Raw genomic sequence first — 21,000 nt, forward strand, 5'->3', positions numbered from 1 at the left:
ACATTTGACCGGAATTAAGATGTCCTTTGCACAGACACCAACGCACATTGTGTAAATCAACAGTTGTCTATCCAGAGCTTGTGCCGACATTATGCTGTCAGATGAACATGAAGAAAAAGAATTGGTCCTTGCCTTAAAGAAACCTATCTGCTAGTGGCTGGTGCAAAATAATAATGAAATTCCTTAAAGCAGCAAAAATTATTTGCGAATGAATATTTTTCATTAAATTACCAAAGATCTCATTCTTATGCTGGACAGAAGCCTTATGAATTAAAAAATGCAAATTACCAACTGAAAATAAAGTGAATCTATTTTATTTCAGCAAATTTGCAAACGCATGCTTCTCTTACGAGATGTGGCTTTACAGGACCTGGCAAGTATCTCAGGCAAAATCTGGGGAGGGAGGTGCGTCTGACGTCCTCCAGCAGGACCGTGAACACAGAGGGCACCGTCTCCGCTGGGCCTCTGGGGGCTTTTGATGCCAAACAATTCCTGTTAAGGATTCAGTGAAAATGTTCCGCATTTCCGAATCTTACTTTTGTAAGTCTCTAAAGAAATACGTTTCCAGGTTTGGAAGAAGAAAAACGTGCAAGAAAGAAATGCTGTGTTTTCTCTGGGATCTGCCATAAAAAGTAGCCATGATGGGAGGCCGGAGGGCGACCAGCGAGGGACGCTGGAACGACCCCAGGAGTCTGGACCGGAGATGAGCCCGATCCGGACCCGAGCAAGATAACCAGTGCACTTGGGTTTCAGCACGGCTCTCTCAAATTTAGAGAATTCTAAATACAAGAAATCTAAGTATGAGTTAAATGAATAAGAGAACCACGTGAGTCTATCTGAGGCTTCCATCGGCCAGTATCGGACTCAGCCTCCGGAAGTGAACAACGGTGACCCCTGGACAGAACAGACCCAAGTGTTATCTGCATGAAAATCCAGAGGAGGGGGCAGGAGTGAGCCCCCAGGGGCTGCTCTGGCCACACCCTCTACCCCAGGAAGCCAGAGGCAGAGCCCACAGGAGAGCACAGCTGTCTGGCTGCGTGAAGGTGACAGAGACCAGAGCTTGGAGACTCTGACCCAGCTGGGATTTGGGGGGAAGGTTACTGGAAAAGAGGGAGTCAGGAGGAGGAGTGGCAAAAGTCTCCATGGAAAATCTTCACACTCAGGACCGGCTCCTGATGTGCACTGGAGGTGAGGCTCTGGGAGATCTCGCAGAAGAAGATCTGGGAGGTCTCGCAGAAGAAGACCAGCATGAAAGCAGAGCTTCTCGGAGATGGCGATACTCCAGAAGTCACCCTGTGCTGGGGATAGTGCAGTTGGCATCCAGTCAGAGGGGACAAATTCATTGGATATTTTGCAAATATATAAGGTAAACATTTACAGCACTAAAAGGAGATAAAAAAACCCCACAGTTGTAGTGGGAGTTTTAACACAAGCCCCACGAAACTGATAGACCCGTAGATAAAACCTGGAACCATATGATCTGAACAACACCATTAGGAAACAACCTTCCCATGTGCCACGTGTATGAATATATGCACGTGCACTTAGTTACATGTGTAAATGAGAGATTTGCATTCTTTTCAAATGCTCTTAGAACATTTACTAATATTTCCCATGAGCTAATCCATCAAGCTCTCCACAACAAATTTCAAAAGTTTGAAACCATTCAGACCATGGTTTTTGACAAGGATGGATTAAACTAGGAATCAGTAATAGATAAGCAGAAAGTCACCCACGGATCAGAAATTAAGCAATACTTTTTAAAATAAACCCTAATTAAAAATTCAGAGCCCAATTTCTAAAAGCATTTTAGATGAATCATAATGAAATTTCAATATATCAGCACAGGGAGATGAAAGTTAATTAATGCTCGGAAGGAAGTTTGTAATAACAAAATATGTTAGGAAGACTATTGAAAGTAAAATATCTAAACTTCCATCTCAAGAATCTAGAAAAATGACCAAACAGAACAAAGTGTGTTTAAAGAAGAGAATAAGGGTAAGAGAAGAGATCAACAAAATGGGGGAAGGCGTGAATGTTTTCGACCCTAACAGCACCCATAGTGCTTACTGCAACGTGGAATTATCTGCCGCTCATGGATCTCTGAACGAGGTGGTGTGGGTGGGCAGGATGTCCTGGCTCCCAGCGAAGAGCTGCCTGGTGCGTGAGGTTGGACAGCACCAGCTGACCCACCTTTGTGCGATCTGTGTGCCAAGCAGAACCCGGGCCACCTTGTATTTGCACACACACTTGATCCTCCAAACACGGTTTCTCACTTCAGGTGAGAAAACGGACATTCAGAAATGCTAAGCATCTTGCTGGCTGCCGTATAACTAAGAGACGCCGAGCCACATTTTCATCCTGATGATCTGTCTCCTGAGGATGTTCCTCAACCATTCCCACCATCTCTCCATTCACACGCTGTACGTCACACGGTGATGTCTGGGTCAGTTAAAGCATTTCTCTTCTTGTTATATACTGTTCTACTGTGGAAAGTCCATATAGTGTTAGAATTACTGTTCTGTGTCAGATTTATCTCTTGAACTATGCTTTAAGAGAAGAGAATACTTTGTTTCTGTCTTTGAATACTTGAATTAACATAGTATTTCTCTCTGTAGCTCTACTTTTATTCTCTCTCTCTTTCTCTCTCTCTATCTCTCTAACTTCTTATTATCTATGAATCACCCAGCATCTATTTATCTATCATCTATCTATCTATCTATCTATCTATCTACCTATCTATTAACCTACCTTTGTTGCATAAGGAAGATCAATTTGTTTTTATGGGTCATTTATCTAAATGCATATGTTAAATGTGAAAAGAGCTTTTGAAAAGGAATAAAATGATCTCAAGTGAAAGCTTTTCTGAGTAATTAAAATAGTGGAACATCAGAAACAGTTAAAGAGGGTGCCTGGGTGGCTCAGTGGGTTAAACCGCTGCCTTCGGCTCAGGTCATGATCTCAACATCCTGGGATCGAGTCCCGCATCTGACTCTCTGCTTCCCTCTCTCTCTCTCTGCCTCCCTCTCTGTCTACTTGTGATCTCTGTCAAATAAATAAATAAAATCTTTAAAAAAAAAGAAACAGTTAAAGATCATTACATTATTTAAAAATGTGATGCTCAATGTTCTAAGTACATTATGTCCGTCTTCTAGACTAATGGGAAAAATTAGTCAATTGTTTCTACAATAAATGGTGTTCACCAACAAAGGATAAATTTTACCTAGTCTTTTTTAAAAATTTAAAAATTTTTAATTTAAGTTCAATTAACTAAGATGATGTATTATTTGTTTCATGGGTACAGGTCTGTGATTCATCAATCCTATATAAAAATGTTATAGTCTTATTGGGGAACTAGATGTGTTTTCAATAAATCAATAATCTTCATATCCTTTTCCACAAAAAAGCTAAAAATGCCATTCAAAGGATGAAGTATAATAATTTGGAATTTTATTCTCACTCAGCTAAATATCTTACATTCCCTTGTGGTCAGCAAATCTGAGAATCTGGGTCGCGGCCTGTTAGAATACAGATAGAGAGTGTCAATTACCGTTTTGTTCTTCTTCCAAAGGCTCAAAGTCGAGGTTAATAGAATCACACTGAATAATGAAGGTGGATGTCCAGACACATTTTATTAAAACAACATGACCTCTTAAAATTCAATTATATATGTGCTCAATAAGGAAGCTTAACTCAATTATAATGACTCACTAAAATCATGTAAAATAAATCATTCCAGATCTCCAAATTCATTATGGCACTTTTAGAATTATATTGGAAAACAAAACATATTCTTTCCCTCGGTATTAACCTTTCAGGACATAGTCAAAATGTTTGCCAAGTATGTGCTAGCTCCTCCTAACGTTTTAACAGCCCGTTAAGAAAAAATGTAGAGATGGCGTGGTTTCTTCTCTTGCCTGCTTTGTCCCGGGTGCACAGCTCCGAGGTAGGTAGTGGCATGGAATGAGCGGACCTTGCACACTTCCTTCCCTAATTTTTATCTGCTTCTCTGCAACAATGTTATTCTCCCGTCAGAGCCGCTATTCCTTTGTGGAATGTTAGGCTTATCTTCAACCTGCAATACCTGTTACTTACATGTATATTTTCTGGCTACAAAGTTACACAATCTCTAAATCACTCCCTGTTCCAGGATGATTTTTCTTGCCTTCTAATCCTCGTGTGTTCCTTGACTGTGATTGGAAGGCTCTTCCCTCCTCCTGGCCGGGTGAACCCCTCAGCTTCATTCAGGATTCAGCAAAGGGCACAACTTTTTTTTCTCAAGAAAGCAGACTCTGAGCTCTAAGATGCCTTCTGTGCGATTCCCCGTGCTTAGTCGGATTATAAAACTTTTATACAGAATCCAATTATTTCTGTATCTTGAATTCCTTGGACTCTCGCCGGTATACCGCTGAGTTATAAGGTTATTAAGCCGTTGGTCTGAATCACAGAAGTGGGCAGAATGTGCAGGGCAGAGTAGGGCTTTCACAATACAGGATCAACAAAGAAATATTCTATCCAGAGCTCTCTGTGACGCTCTCACTGTTATGTCTCGGCTCACGCAAGGCTTCTCCTTGACCCAGGCCTCCTGCCCAGATAAAATCATTAAACCTGAATTCATCTACACTCTGTCTTGTTTCATTTGGCTCCATGTTAAGAAGAAGAAAGAATCCCTTCCAACAGTAGTCAGCAGTCCACGTGCTTAGTCTATTCAACTTCTGAAGAGTTATAAAAATGATATATTTTCTTTACAAAGAATTGTTAAATTAAGGGAAATTGTTATTTTCCTGTAAGATTTTTAGAAATTACAGTCTGTGCCAATTTTGCTTTTATTTCATTTTGAAATGTCTAATGAAAAAACATGGAAAGCATCAACAGCTACAAAACAATAAGCCTGTGTATATATCTTGGGAAATTTATTTTACATTTATTTAAAAAATAAGTATGTTTTGGTAGTCACAGCTTTTGACTGTGACTGTTCTCTTTGGGAGTAATGGGCAAAATGTTTTCCTTTTTTAAAAAAATGTATAATGTAAAAGAGACCCTTTTCTTTAAAAGATTCTTTTTTCTTGAATTTGTTTTCCTGCTGACATTTCACTCTGAACATTAGTTTTGATTACAAACACACATTTTGAAATTCCTATCAAGTGGATAATTATTGTTTCCTATTTCCTTTAAAATAATTTCCCCCATGATGTACTTGCACACGTAAGGTCTGCCAGCCTCTTGCGATCAGCCGTCCCTGCGAGAGAAGACCGCTTGCGACCCTGCCGGTCATTGCTAACGTTTCTCCAACAAACCAATCGGGAATCCAGCAGTGCTCGTACTGTTCATCTCGATGATTGCATTTCCGTCCGTAGGCCCCTGCTTACTGCCATCACAAAGCCATCCGTTGCAAAACGCACAAATTGCATTTGATACTACTGATGTTAGGGAGAAGGAAATCTGAGGTTAAAATGATTAGAAGATTGGTAATCTGAGAACCCACTTCTGTTCGCCAGTCTCGCTTCCTGTTCTGAGTGCAGAAATGATTGTGAGTGGAAATCCCAGCTATAATGTAATCGTTTTATGTCTTTGTGAATTCATTCCAGCTCGGCTGATCTCAGGGCCCTGTGTAATCGTGCTAACGGTGGCCACCCCAGCCAGAGCCGGAGGACATCAGATAACGTAACGCTGTGCTCAGCAGACGGCCAAGTGGCCGGTGAATCATTACTACGTTTCTCTTCCGTTCCTTTTCCTCCCATCAGGTCTTCCCCCTGCTCAGGGTTTGCGTGCATTTTACTACCACAGGAGCGGAGCAGGTGGGCTTACTATCTTCGAGGGCAGCTTACATTTTCCTAAAGAGCCTGATAGAAATGACGGACGGGTCCACGGGCGTGAGCCTGGCACGGTGAAGCGACAACACGGAAATGCGTCCGGGGACGGGGGTCTGCTGACTGGCCGTGCAGCCGTGGCATGTTTAGTCTTCCCCAGACCCTGCACAGCGCCGGGAAATGAAGCCAAGCATTGCTTACATTTCAGTCGCAGGCTTTCAAAATGTGATTTTATCCTAAAGGTAAGATCCGCGCAAGTAACAAAATGGCAATAAACCTAAACTGCCTTTACACTGCATTCCTTCAGGGACATTGAGAAGGCACAGGATCCAAGAGCTTCTCTGGTTTGTAAACTAATTTAGGACCTCATAAACGCACTCCGCTTTACTGTCAGAGGTGGGGACAGGTGTTTCTGGCTGGTCTGGGACAACCATCACCCACACTCGAGGGGGGCTTGGAAGACTTCCAACAGCAGGTTCTCGACTCGAGCAGATTTCCACCTGCAAGCAGTCCCTGCCTCTCTGTCCTCTCCAACAGAAGAGTGAGTCAGACAGCCACGAGGGCGAGGAATCAGCGCGGAGTTTCCCATGGATGGCAGAAGCCAGCCTGCGGAACGACACCAAAGGGCCACATCGTTTGCTCTAACTGTGCCCAGCCGTTCCCCGACACCAGGATAAAGGCGAGGATGCACCGTCTGCTAGTTTCCCAACGTAACAACCTCGGGACCCTCCTACCACCTCCAAAGCTACCCCTTCCGATTTAGTTATTTATCAGGTGAGTTAGGAAACATGACCTTGTGGTGTATAATGGGGTTGCGGGATCACGTAAATACCCCAAAATGAAAACTGTTTCTTCTGTGTGATGCCTTGTCACTTGGAATCAGTTTTGGCTTCTAACTGGGTGCAGGAACAGCAAAATATGAAATCTTTAAAAATCCAGTTTTATTATGTCACAGTTGCTGGTTAGCTGGCAGTGGGATCTCCTATTCTAGAAGAAGGGAGGGGCCATGCCCCGTGTCCCTTCCATAACTGTATGTGGTGGGGTATTGAAATCAGGCGAAACAAGACAGCATAGAAACCAAATCGAAACAAAGCAACACAAAAATCTGTGGCGTCTCTCAACTCAAAAGTGGAACTCAGTATCAACTTGAAATCTTCGTGCGGAAAATCTAAAATATGGAACTAGAGGTTGCGTTGGTGTCTTCATCTCCTCGACATTTGGGAGTCTAAAACCAAATATCAACATTTCCCCCCAGAATATAACCAAATCCTCACAACATAACATTCACGATGTCCGGGCTATGATCGGCGGGAGACCACGTTGTAAGTAATGCCAGGGGAAGTTTGTGGGCTGAGAAAGTTGGGTCTTCAGGAATGAATAAGGGGTCCCGGAAATGGGGACTGTGGTGTCACCCAAAATGCCTTGGGTTTGCATTTTCCCAGAATATAGAATTCTGGGGAAGGAGTTCATTTCTTCTGCTTGTTTTGGTTCAGGTGTTTGGTCCAGAATTCAGAGTTGTTAAATGACGGAGCATTCGTTTGTTCACAGCCCACTCCTCCCTGCCTGAAGTGAGTTCAAACACAGAAAACTGGGGAAAAATACAAAAGCACTCATTGCCTCGACGTGATCCTGCAAATCTGAATCCATAAGACAGGAAGCCAGCCGCAGCACTGAGACTTATTCCCTCACCCGTGAAAGCCTATATTTCATGAAGTCACCTCGTCAAAGCTGAAATGTCGGAAGAGCGGTTTATGCAATCTGGGGTTGGTACATGGGGAGAGGAGGAGCAAACTTGTAGGAGAACTAAGAAGGGGTCCCCACAGAAAGAGGAAGCACCGAGAAAGAGTAGCCGAAGAGGGTCTCCTAAAGGGACCCTCCAAGCCAGGAGGTCCAACAACAGATGTCGCTATGCCCAGGGTCAGCAGAAGAGAGGACCTAGGTCTTCCCCAGCAAGTGGAGGAGCAAGAGAGGAACTCCTAGAACCTGGGAAGACCCACCGCCTGAGCACAAGAGAGGACATGCCTTTGGAGGAGGAAGACGGCCACGGCCAGCCCCACTCTCTCTCCATTCCCTGGGGGAGCTCCCCTTGCTGGGACACTGGCACAAGCCCAGGACAGCACAGCTGCATGGAGGCAATCCCAGACAATCAGGCCTAAGCCCGACATGGGGCGGAGCTGGCCCGGTGGAGGAAAGGATGACCCCAAGCACAGGGGACGGGCGAGTCTTACTTCCCACGTGTTTCATCCAGAGCTAAAGCAAAGCATGGACGTCCGGGAGAGCTTGTTTCTTGACTTACAGAAAGAAAGAGAGAAAGAGGGAAAAAAAGACAGACAGACAGACAGGCAGGCAGGCAGGCGTGGGGAGGAAGGAAAAAAAAAAGAAAAGAAAAGAAAAAGAAAAAGAAAGAAATTTAGACTCTTTCCTTGTTTCTCTGTACTGAGTGGTTGGTTCTTTTCTGCGTTTCTCTCTTACTGAGGCTGCTGCCCGTGGTCTTGCATTGTATGGGGTTACACAGGAGATAAACAGGAGTTAATCTTAAACCCCGCAGGGCTAGGACACAGTAGGAACTCAGGAAATGTGTGTGGAATAAACTAATGAATAAATCCAGAGAAACGCAGCCAAACATCGATGGATTACGTGTGTGATGAAGGCCACATAAAATCATGCAGTTACTCATAGTAAAAGGCCTGTATCCTAGCACATCACTGGCACCTGGAGGCCATGAAGGGGGACATTAGTTGTGCCTCTCCCCCATATTTCTGCCTGTCCTCCAAGGAGAGCCAGAATCTTCCGAAACCTTTACTCTGCCCGCCCCACGTCGACTCTGCCCCGGGGAGAGCGCTGCGGGCAGAGCAGGGCTGTGTCCCGGGCCTCAGCTGCGGGACTGGACGGTTTGCCGGGCACACTTCCCAGCTGCTCTGTTCCCTTTGTGAACCACAAGTCAGCAGCTGCCCCTTCCCACCCCCTCTCCTGTTTCTCCCTCCTGATGGTCAGCGCGGTGGGGGCGCTGAGCCCGGCGTCCCACAGGCTGTTCTCTCTGTGCCTCCCGCTCTGTTTGTGCCGAATGTGCTGGGGGGTTGGGCCTCACACCCTGCGAGACCCTCCCCTTCCCTGTGGGTGATACGGTGCTCGGATCTGGTGGGCTCTAGAGGATGCAGAGGAAGGAGAGCCAGACCTCTACGGGGTCACCACACCTGGGCTGCCCGCCCTGGACCAGCGGCTCACCGTGAATTACGAAGGTGCATTTGGTGCTTGCTCAACTGTTGGTCAAACAGACTTTGCCCCCGATTTGACCATGTGTCTCGGTGGTGCTGGAGAAGCATCAGAACCCCGGCACAGAGGAGCAGTGACCAGGGAGTCCCAAACCTTTGATTGTGGAAATCAAGGATTTGCCTTTATCTTTATCAAGTCGTGATTTGACCTAGAAAATCTTTAACTTCTCTTTTGACTCAAAAGTTCTGCAAGTCTATGAATTATTAAAATGGGAAAATACTTGTATGGATGTGAAACACAAAGATTCTTTATTACGATTGTGAGTTATTATGCTATTTTAAGTGAACTGTAATGTTAAATGTCAAAAGTCTAATAGCTGACACTAGAACAGTTTCAACGATATTTTGAAAGATCATTGTTTTGTGGAATTTTTACAGTCTTCACTTTTAATCCATCACTAACGGTTGACTTTTCCCCAGATAATTTCATATAATCCCCATTAACATTCTGTCATAAATTAACACTTAATTAAAATATATAATCATGCTTTAATTCCTTGCTTGTTTCCCTAAATTCCTTGCTATTTATTAATACATAGCAGAGCATAATATTTGCATTTTAATTAACTTCTTCACACTTAATAATCATTTGTTATTGCCTCTGTATCTGTTCACAAACAATAGCTAATACCCTAATCTATTAATCTACACCCCCACTCCACAATTGCTTTATCTTGTAATTTCTCACTAAACTGGGAAAATATTTACAAGGACTTTCTTTCTTTGTTAAATGCTTTTTAAAATTATTGCTGTATGCTTCAGGAAAGCTCACCATATTAAGTTGCAGAATCCATCAATCTGCTTAAAATTTGTGTAATCGGGAGAGACCAGGGGCCACGTAAAAAAATTAGTAGGGTGTCCACAAAGCCTCAACCATGATTGAATCACATTGGCACTTTTGACAAGAGGATTCTTTCATTCTTTAATATGCCAAATCAATACCGCTCTGATACAAATAACAACCTATTGCTTTCCTATTCTGGACTCTTACCCCACAGGGAAACCAGAGCTCTCCCTTTCTCAGTAGTGAATCAATCCTGGAACTTTCCTGACCAGCAATCTTGAGCAATGTGCCCATGATCTTCAGTGAAGAGGTCAGTGCTTCATCCATAATAAAGCCTGGCTTCCCGGTGAATACAAAGGCTCCAGATCATTTTTTTGTTGTTGTTTATTTACTTGACAGAGATCACAAGCAGGCAGAGAGAGAGAGAGGAGGAAGCAGGTTCCCCGCTGAGCAGAGAGTCCGATGCGGGGCTCGATCCCAGGACCCTGGGATCATGACCTAAGCTGTAGGCAGAGGCTTTAACCCACTGAGCCACCCAGGTGCCCCAGCTCCAGATAATTCTTAAAAGGCTTTTGAAACACTAATTAAATAGGAAAAAAAGTTTGTAAAGGGACATCATTTTATTTAATTTGTAAAATATTAGCACCACAGCTTCATGTCAATAGAAAATGAACTTATGGGCGCCTGGGTGGCTCAGTGGGTTAAAGCCTCTGACTTTGGCTCAGGTCATGGAGTCCTGGGATTGAGTCCCGCATCGGGCTCTCTGCTCAACGGGGAGCCTGCTTCCTCCTCTCTCTCAGCCTGCCTCTCTGTCTATTTGTGATCTCTCTCTCTCTGTCAAATAAAAAAAAAAAATGAACTTATGCCAAAGCTTTTATTGACCTCATTAATGAATAAGTGACCCAGTGAGGGGCTGACGCAGCCCCAGACACTGTTGTGGGGGAGGGGTACATAGGGACCACTCAACGATGGAGAATTAGGAGAGGGATTTGGTGTTCGATACCAAAGTGGTCGATGAGACACAGAGCAACCGAGGGCCACCTGTCAGTTATCTCTCGCACTGGCTGGAAATTATCTGCACTAACAGAAGAGAGAAACTTTATAGGTTCATCTCTGTCCCTAGAAAGTTACAAAATAGCCCATTCAATTAAAAAAAAATCAATCAAGTTTCAAGTCCAATACTGCCTTTTTAATGTATCAGGTAATTTTTCTAAAAATGGCTATTTAACAGGTAAAAAGAAAAAAAAAAGTATCTAAACAGGGAGATGGCAGGCACCCCAGTGAGCAGGGTAACCTGTGCCGAGTCGAAACGGGCAGACTGTTCTTGGCTTGGGTGGCTGTAGTCCCAGCACCAGCAGAGTCTCCCAGGATCGCTTTAACAAACCTCTAGAAAACAGATATTTGGGGGGAAAAATGATTTGTAAAATACTATGTAGTACGGAAGAAAGAGAGAAAGAGAGGAAGGAAGGAAGGAAGGAAAGAGAAGAAAAGAAAGAAAGAAAGAAAGAAAGAAAGAAAGAAAGAAAGATCGATCTCTTTGGGTTCACATGTTCATCTCCCGAACGACTCAGGATGACCGACTCGGGAGGAGTGTGTTTGTTGAGATTTTGGGTGACCATTTCTCTGGTCTACACCTCCTGAAAAGAACCATATATTTCGCTCCTGACGGTGAGATTATCCTGGGAGGCTTCTAAGTATAAGACAATGCCTGAAGCTTTGACTGCGATCCCTCAGGAACGTGAGATTTCTGGAGGCTGCGCACAGGCAGAACGTGTTCCTGAGAGATCCCCTGCTTCTGCGCATTCGGTTCCTCGGAAGTGCCTTCATTCAGGATGCCCGAGAAAGGAACTGACAATCTGGAAGCAACACCACACTCTCCGGGCCCTCCCGAGGCACAGCGGGAATCAAACAGCAGAGAGAAGCTCCCTCCCCCAGCTCTGGGGTACCGACCCTCTCCTCACGACGGGATGCCCCTCTTGGACCCAGTCTGGACCTCCCTCTGCCTTTGCGAAGCTTGCTCTCTCTCTGCTCCCCGGAGCCACCAGCCGACGACCAGCGCGCTCTCCTTGCGGAGCGTTTTCTTCTTGAGACCTTCTGACCCGACCCCTCCCCGGGACCCCAGTATGGTGTCTGGTCCCCTTCTCCTTCCCCGCCTTCCTGGGGAAGGGTCTCCTGGCTTCTTGTCACTGCCGTGGGTCATCATTGTTTGAAAACCCACTTTACTGCAGGTTAATACGAACATGAGAATGTGCCTGGTGTGCCACGGCTTACACTCCGTGAATTTCCCCGTTTCCTTATAAACAGCAGCAGCTGAGGTTGTCGGCTGTCACCGAATGAGGAAGGACGTGTTAACGATTCCCCAAGTTCCGTCACGAGCCTTGGCTCTGACCGTGTCAGAGGGTTTCTCCCAAGATGACTCTTCCTCGTTTTGTTGCCGTCCGCACGTGCTGTCCCTGTCAACAACTCCCTTCTGTATCGCTCCTCATAAACCCTTATTTTGCATCCAGATGCTTTAAAAGGTATAATCACTCATTTATCGAACCGGTGTCTGTGCCGGGACGGCTTGAGATGCTGAGGATACAGGAGTGTGGGCCCAAGGGATGAATCCTTTCCAGGCCTTCGTGTGGGGACCTGCCTTACTCGTTGCAGGAAACAGGTGTCTGACTCCGTGGGTCTCCCCTCTGGGAAGCTGCCTCTGTCCCCCACCCAGGGGGCCCGTGGGGCTCACCCCTCGTGCCCGGCATGGTGCCCTCCGCAGGATGGAGACAGGACCCATCCCCAACCAGCCAGCCCTTCTGAAACACTCCTGACAAAGCGCGCTTATCCTTCCCCGTTTCTTTGGGATGGGTTACAGATCCAAGGCTCGGTAGATCCTGGGGGTAGTGTCTGGCCCCCTCGTCAGCCCTGGGGTTGATGCTATAGGAAGGGTGATCCAGACACTGGCGTTGGGGTTGGGGCTGACACCTGGGCTTGTTAGAGACGCAGAAGCCCAGCTCTGCAGGCACCTGCGCCCCAGGTGTCGGCTCCACTGTACCCAGATCTCCAGCTGATTCCCGGACTAACTGATGCATGAGAAGTGCTGGTCTCAGGAGGACAAGAAACAGAACAAGCAAACAGCACATCTGCCGTATCATGGTCTCCATCCATTCCTATCAAACGTAGCCCATCCCTGGCTCTTCCAGTCCGATCAAAGGACGAGTCCCCCTCTTCAGTGAACAGCACGTGGTCACTACTTTCTGTCTTGGCGGGGACACCGGCGCGGTGAGCAGGAGCGGCGGGGACACCGGCGCGGTGAGCAGGAGCGGCAGGGACACCGTGCGGTGAGCGGGAGCGGCGGGGACCCTGGTGCGGTGAGCAGGTGCGGTGAGCAGGAGCGGCGGGGACACCGTGCGGTGAGCAGGTGCGGCGGGGACCCTGGTGCGGTGAGCAGGTGCGGCGGGGACACCGGTGCGGTGAGCAGGAGCGGTGAGCAGGTGCGGCGGGGACACCGTGCGGTGAGCAGGAGCGGCGGGGACACCGCGCGGTGAGCAGGTGCGGCGGGGACACCGGTGCGGTGAGCAGGAGCGGTGAGCAGGAGCGGCGGGGACACCGTGCGGTGAGCAGGTGCGGCGGGGACACCGGTGCGGTGAGCAGGAGCGGCGGGGACACCGTGCGGTGAGCAGGAGCGGTGAGCAGGAGCGGCGGGGACACCGTGCGGTGAGCAGGAGCGGTGAGCAGGTGCGGCGGGGACACCGTGCGGTGAGCAGGAGCGGCGGGGACATCGCGCGGTGAGCAGGTGCGGCGGGGACACCGCGCGGTGAGCAGGTGCGGCGGGGACACCGGCGCGGTGAGCAGGTGCGGTGGGGAACCTGGTGCGGTGAGCAGGTGCGGTGAGCAGGAGCGGCGGGGACACCGTGCGGTGAGCAGGTGCGGCGGGGACACCGGTGCGGTGAGCAGGAGCGGCGGGGACACCGTGCGGTGAGCAGGAGCGGTGAGCAGGAGCGGCGGGGACACCGTGCGGTGAGCAGGAGCGGCGGGGACACCGTGCGGTGAGCAGGAGCGGTGAGCAGGAGCGGTGAGCAGGTGCGGCGGGGACACCGTGCGGTGAGCAGGAGCGGCGGGGACACCGTGCGGTGAGCAGGTGCGGCGGGGACACCGTGCGGTGAGCAGGAGCGGCGGGGACACCGGCGCGGTGAGCAGGTGCGGCGGGGACCCTGGTGCGGTGAGCAGGTGCGGCTGGGACCCTGGTGCGGTGAGCAGGTGCGGCGGGGACACCGGTGCGGTGAGCAGGAGCGGCGGGGACACCGTGCGGTGAGCAGGAGCGGCGGGGACACCGTGCGGTGAGCAGGAGCGGCGGGGACACCGTGCGGTGAGCAGGTGCGGCGGGGACACCGCGCGGTGAGCAGGTGCGGTGGGGACACCAGCGCGGTTTGCAGGAGCGGCGGGGACACCGGCGCGGTGAGCAGGTGCGGCGGGGACCCTGGTGCGGTGAGCAGGTGCGGTGAGCAGGAGCGGCGGGGACACCGGCGCGGTGAGCAGGTGCGGCGGGGACCCTGGTGCGGTGAGCAGGTGCGGCGGGGACCCTGGTGCGGTGAGCAGGTGCGGCGGGGACACCGGTGCGGTGAGCAGGAGCGGTGAGCAGGTGCGGCGGGGACACCGTGCGGTGAGCAGGAGCGGCGGGGACACCGCGCGGTGAGCAGGTGCGGCGGGGACACCGGTGCGGTGAGCAGGAGCGGTGAGCAGGAGCGGCGGGGACACCGTGCGGTGAGCAGGTGCGGCGGGGACACCGGTGCGGTGAGCAGGAGCGGCGGGGACACCGTGCGGTGAGCAGGAGCGGTGAGCAGGAGCGGCGGGGGGACACCGTGCGGTGAGCAGGAGCGGTGAGCAGGTGCGGCGGGGACACCGTGCGGTGAGCAGGAGCGGCGGGGACATCGCGCGGTGAGCAGGTGCGGGCGGGGACACCGCGCGGTGAGCAGGTGCGGCGGCGGGGACACCGGCGCGGTGAGCAGGTGCGGCGGGGAACCTGGTGCGGTGAGCAGGTGCGGTGAGCAGGAGCGGCGGGGACACCGTGCGGTGAGCAGGTGCGGCGGGGACACCGGTGCGGTGAGCAGGAGCGGCGGGGACACCGTGCGGTGAGCAGGAGCGGTGAGCAGGAGCGGCGGGGACACCGTGCGGTGAGCAGGAGCGGTGAGCAGGTGCGGCGGGGACACCGTGCGGTGAGCAGGTGCGGCGGGGGGACACCGCGCGGTGTGAGCAGGTGCGGCGGGGAACCTGGTGCGGTGAGCAGGTGCGGTGAGCAGGAGCGGCGGCGGGGACACCGTGCGGTGAGCAGGTGCGGCGGGGACACCGGTGCGGTGAGCAGGAGCGGCGGGGACACCGTGCGGTGAGCAGGAGCGGTGAGCAGGAGCGGCGGGGACACCGTGCGGTGAGCAGGAGCGGTGAGCAGGTGCGGCGGGGACACCGTGCGGTGAGCAGGTGCGGCGGGGACACCGCGCGGTGAGCAGGTGCGGCGGGGACACCGGCGCGCGGGTTGCAGGAGCGGCGGGGACACCGGCGCGGTGAGCAGGTGCGGTGAGCAGGTGCGGCGGGGACACCGTGCGGTGAGCAGGAGCGGTGAGCAGGTGCGGCGGGGACACCGTGCGGTGAGCAGGTGCGGCGGGGGGACACCGCGCGGTGAGCAGGAGCGGCGGGGACACCGGCGCGGTTTGCAGGAGCGGCGGGGACACCGGCGCGGTGAGCAGGTGCGGCGGGGACACCGCGCGGTGAGCAGGTGCGGCGGGGACACCGGCGCGGTGAGCAGGTGCGGCGGGGAACCTGGTGCGGTGAGCAGGTGCGGTGAGCAGGAGCGGCGGGGACACCGTGCGGTGAGCAGGTGCGGGCGGCGGGGACACCGGTGCGGTGAGCAGGAGCGGCGGGGACACCGTGCGGTGAGCAGGAGCGGTGAGCAGGAGCGGCGGGGACACCGTGCGGTGAGCAGGAGCGGTGAGCAGGTGCGGCGGGGACACCGTGCGGTGAGCAGGAGCGGCGGGGACACCGTGCGGTGAGCAGGTGCGGCGGGGACACCGCGCGGTGAGCAGGTGCGGCGGGGACACCGGCGCGGTGAGCAGGAGCGGCGGGGACACCGGCGCGGTGAGCAGGTGCGGCGGGGACCCTGGTGCGGTGAGCAGGTGCGGCTGGGACCCTGGTGCGGTGAGCAGGTGCGGCGGGGACACCGGTGCGGTGAGCAGGAGCGGCGGGGACACCGTGCGGTGAGCAGGAGCGGCGGGGACACCGTGCGGTGAGCAGGTGCGGCGGGGACACCGCGCGGTGAGCAGGAGCGGCGGGGACACCGGCGCGGTTTGCAGGAGCGGCGGGGACACCGGCGCGGTGAGCAGGTGCGGCGGGGACCCTGGTGCGGTGAGCAGGTGCGGCGGGGACCCTGGTGCGGTGAGCAGGTGCGGCGGGGACACCGGCGTGGTGAGCAGGTGCGGCGGGGACACCGGCGCGGTGAGCAGGAGCGGCGGGGGACACCGGCGCGGTGAGCAGGAGCGGCGGGGACACCGGCGCGGTGAGCAGGAGCGGCGGGGACACAGGCGCGGTAAACAGGAGCGGCGGGGACACCGGTGCGGTGAGCAGGTGCGGCGGGGACACCGCGCGGTGAGCAGGTGCGGCGGGGACACACCGGTGCGGTGAGCAGGAACGGCAGGGACACAGTGCGGTGAGCAGGAGCGGCGGGGACACCGTGCGGTGAGCTGGTGCGGTGAGCAGGTGCGGTGAGCAGGTGCGGCGGGGACACCGTGCGGTGAGCAGGTGCGGCGGGGACACCGGTGCGGTGAGCAGGTGCGGCGGGGACCCTGGTGCGGTGAGCAGGTGCGGTGAGCAGGAGCGGCGGGGACACCGGCGCGGTGAGCAGGTGCGGCGGGGAACCTGGTGCGGTGAGCAGGTGCGGCGGGGACACCGTGCGGTGAGCAGGTGCGGCGGGGACACCGTGCGGTGAGCAGGTGCGGCGGGGAACCTGGTGCGGTGAGCAGGTGCGGCGGGGACACCGGCGCGGGTGAGCAGGTGCGGCGGGGACACCGCGCGGTGAGCAGGAGCTGCGGGGACACCGTGCGGTGAGCAGGTGCGGCGGGGGACACCGCGCGGTGAGCAGGTGCGGCGGGGACACCGGTGCGGTGAGCAGGAGCGGTGAGCAGGTGCGGCGGGGACACCGTGCGGTGAGCAGGTGCGGCGGGACACCGTGCGGTGAGCAGGAGCGGCGGGGACACCGTGCGGTGAGCAGGTGCAGCGGGGACACCGGTGCGGTGAGCAGGTGCGGCGGGGACCCTGGTGCGGTGAGCAGGTGCGGTGAGCAGGAGCGGCGGGGGACACCGGCGCGGTGAGCAGGTGCGGCGGGGAACCTGGTGCGGTGAGCAGGTGCGGCGGGGACACCGTGCGGTGAGCAGGTGCGGCGGGGACACCGTGCGGTGAGCAGGAGCGGCCGGGACACCGCACGGTGAGCAGGAGCGGCGGGGACACCGTGCGGTGAGCAGGTGCGGCGGGGACACCGCGCGGTGAGCAGGTGCGGCGGGGAACCTGGTGCGGTGAGCAGGTGCGGTGAGCAGGAGCGGCGGGGACACCGTGCGGTGAGCAGGTGCGGCGGGGACACCGGTGCGGTGAGCAGGAGCGGCGGGGACACCGTGCGGTGAGCAGGAGCGGTGAGCAGGAGCGGCGGGGACACCGTGCGGTGAGCAGGAGCGGTGAGCAGGTGCGGCGGGGACACCGTGCGGTGAGCAGGTGCGGCGGGGACACCGCGCGGTGAGCAGGTGCGGCGGGGACACCGGCGCGGTTTGCAGGAGCGGCGGGGACACCGGCGCGGTGAGCAGGTGCGGTGAGCAGGTGCGGCGGGGACACCGTGCGGTGAGCAGGAGCGGTGAGCAGGTGCGGCGGGGACACCGTGCGGTGAGCAGGTGCGGCGGGGACACCGCGCGGTGAGCAGGAGCGGCGGGGACACCGGCGCGGTTTGCAGGAGCGGCGGGGACACCGGCGCGGTGAGCAGGTGCGGCGGGGACACCGCGCGGTGAGCAGGTGCGGCGGGGACACCGGCGCGGTGAGCAGGTGCGGCGGGGAACCTGGTGCGGTGAGCAGGTGCGGTGAGCAGGAGCGGCGGGGACACCGTGCGGTGAGCAGGTGCGGCGGGGACACCGGTGCGGTGAGCAGGAGCGGCGGGGGACACCGTGCGGTGAGCAGGAGCGGTGAGCAGGAGCGGCGGGGGACACCGTGCGGTGAGCAGGAGCGGTGAGCAGGTGCGGCGGGGACACCGTGCGGTGAGCAGGAGCGGCGGGGGGACACCGTGCGGTGAGCAGGTGCGGCGGGGACACCGCGCGGTGAGCAGGTGCGGCGGGGACACCGGCGCGGTGAGCAGGAGCGGCGGGGGACACCGGCGCGGTGAGCAGGTGCGGCGGGGACCCTGGTGCGGTGAGCAGGTGCGGCTGGGACCCTGGTGCGGTGAGCAGGTGCGGCGGGGGACACGGGTGCGGTGAGCAGGAGCGGCGGGGACACCGTGCGGTGAGCAGGAGCGGCGGGGACACCGTGCGGTGAGCAGGTGCGGCGGGGACACCGCGCGGTGAGCAGGAGCGGCGGGGACACCGGCGCGGTTTGCAGGAGCGGCGGGGACACCGGCGCGGTGAGCAGGTGCGGCGGGGACCCTGGTGCGGTGAGCAGGTGCGGCGGGGACCCTGGTGCGGTGAGCAGGTGCGGCGGGGACACCGGCGTGGTGAGCAGGTGCGGCGGGGACACCGGCGCGGTGAGCAGGAGCGGCGGGGACACCGGCGCGGTGAGCAGGAGCGGCGGGGACACCGGCGCGGTGAGCAGGAGCGGCGGGGACACAGGCGCGGTAAACAGGAGCGGCGGGGACACCGGTGCGGTGAGCAGGTGCGGCGGGGACACCGCGCGGTGAGCAGGTGCGGCGGGGACACCGGTGCGGTGAGCAGGAACGGCAGGGACACAGTGCGGTGAGCAGGAGCGGCGGGGACACCGTGCGGTGAGCTGGTGCGGTGAGCAGGTGCGGTGAGCAGGTGCGGCGGGGACACCGTGCGGTGAGCAGGTGCGGCGGGGACACCGGTGCGGTGAGCAGGTGCGGCGGGGACCCTGGTGCGGTGAGCAGGTGCGGTGAGCAGGAGCGGCGGGGACACCGGCGCGGTGAGCAGGTGCGGCGGGGAACCTGGTGCGGTGAGCAGGTGCGGCGGGGACACCGTGCGGTGAGCAGGTGCGGCGGGGACACCGTGCGGTGAGCAGGTGCGGCGGGGAACCTGGTGCGGTGAGCAGGTGCGGCGGGGACACCGGCGCGGTGAGCAGGTGCGGCGGGGACACCGCGCGGTGAGCAGGAGCTGCGGGGACACCGTGCGGTGAGCAGGTGCGGCGGGGACACCGCGCGGTGAGCAGGTGCGGCGGGGACACCGGTGCGGTGAGCAGGAGCGGTGAGCAGGTGCGGCGGGGACACCGTGCGGTGAGCAGGTGCGGCGGGACACCGTGCGGTGAGCAGGAGCGGCGGGGACACCGTGCGGTGAGCAGGTGCAGCGGGGACACCGGTGCGGTGAGCAGGTGCGGCGGGGACCCTGGTGCGGTGAGCAGGTGCGGTGAGCAGGAGCGGCGGGGACACCGGCGCGGTGAGCAGGTGCGGCGGGGAACCTGGTGCGGTGAGCAGGTGCGGCGGGGACACCGTGCGGTGAGCAGGTGCGGCGGGGACACCGTGCGGTGAGCAGGAGCGGCCGGGACACCGCACGGTGAGCAGGAGCGGCGGGGACACCGCGCGGTGAGCAGGTGCGGCGGGGACACCGCGCGGTGAGCAGGTGCGGCGGGGACACCGGCGCGGTGAGCAGGAGCGGCGGGGACACCGGCGCGGTGAGCAGGTGCGGCGGGGACCCTGGTGCGGTGAGCAGGTGCGGCGGGGACACCGGCGCGGTGAGCAGGAGCGGCGGGGACACCGTGCGGTGAGCAGGTGCGGCGGGGACACCGTGCGGTGAGCAGGTGCGGCGGGGACACCGTGCGCGCGCCCTCCCCGAACCAGGGTCGCCAGAGGTGGTGGATCGCGGAATGCCCGGTGTCCGCAACGCGCAGTAAAACGGGGCGCGCCGGGCTCGGCTCAGCCTCCTCCGCGGACGCCGTGCAGCCGCCGGACCACGGACGAGGAAATGGGTCGTGACCCTCCGGCTCCGGCCCAGGGACGCCGCCGGCGCCTCCCCTCCCCGGGGCAGCGTGGGGTTCCCGGGATTTGGGCGTGTGTAGACGTGCCGTGTTCTCCGGGTCTTGGCGCTCGTAGACTCTTGCTGTTCATTGTTCTTGCTTTTCTTTTGCGTAAAATGCCTTTGGTTTCTAGCGTTTGGGACTGTTTTAATACTTTTAACTGTCCTTCGTCTACGTCTGAGTATTGACATTGCTTAGTTAAGGCTGACGCTAGCTTGAGTCCGGACCACGCTCTTCCAAGAGACTTGACCTTCTTTAATAAGGAGAACTATTGGGTTTTTGTGTGTGTGTGTGTGTTTTTTTTTTCTTTCTTTTTCTTTTTTTTAAATTTGGGGATGACACGGATGTGCTTGTCCTTCAGCTCTGCCTCTCCCGCTCTCTCAAAAACCCACATGCGCACGTACAGACACACAAACACACCACGTTCATCTGCACACGGTAAACACGCATCTCCAGTGCTCACTCAGAGAAAGCTTTACTGTTTAATTTTTCTTTTTTTTTTTAAAGATTTTATTTGTTTATTATTTGACAGAGAGGGAGAGAGATCACAAGCAGGCAGAGAGACAGGCAGAGACAGGGAGAAGCAGGTTCCCTGCCAAGCAGAGAGCCTGATGCGGGACTCGATCCCAGGACCCGGGGATCATGACCTGAGCCGAAGGCAGAGGCTTTAACCCACTGAGCCACCCAGGTGCCCCTGATTGATTTTTCTTATTAATCCATTGTAATGAGCTCACCCTTGTCATCTACAGGTCTTACAGCATTGACTCTCTGTTCCCAGCTGTCTGTGTCATGTCACATGTCTGTAATTACAACGCATCCATTTTGTGGGACCATCACATGTAGGACTCTGTCTCCGTCTACATAACTATGCAACACTGGAGTGGAAAGGCATTTAGTGGATACTCTTCGCATTGAGAAAGTTACCAGAAGTGACAGAAGAGATCTGTGACCCATG

Source organism: Mustela putorius, unplaced genomic scaffold (assembly GCF_011764305.1).
Source record: "Mustela putorius furo isolate JIRA1106 unplaced genomic scaffold, ASM1176430v1.1 tig00000905_pilon_pilon_pilon, whole genome shotgun sequence".
In the NCBI taxonomy this organism is placed as follows: Eukaryota; Metazoa; Chordata; class Mammalia; order Carnivora; family Mustelidae; genus Mustela; species Mustela putorius.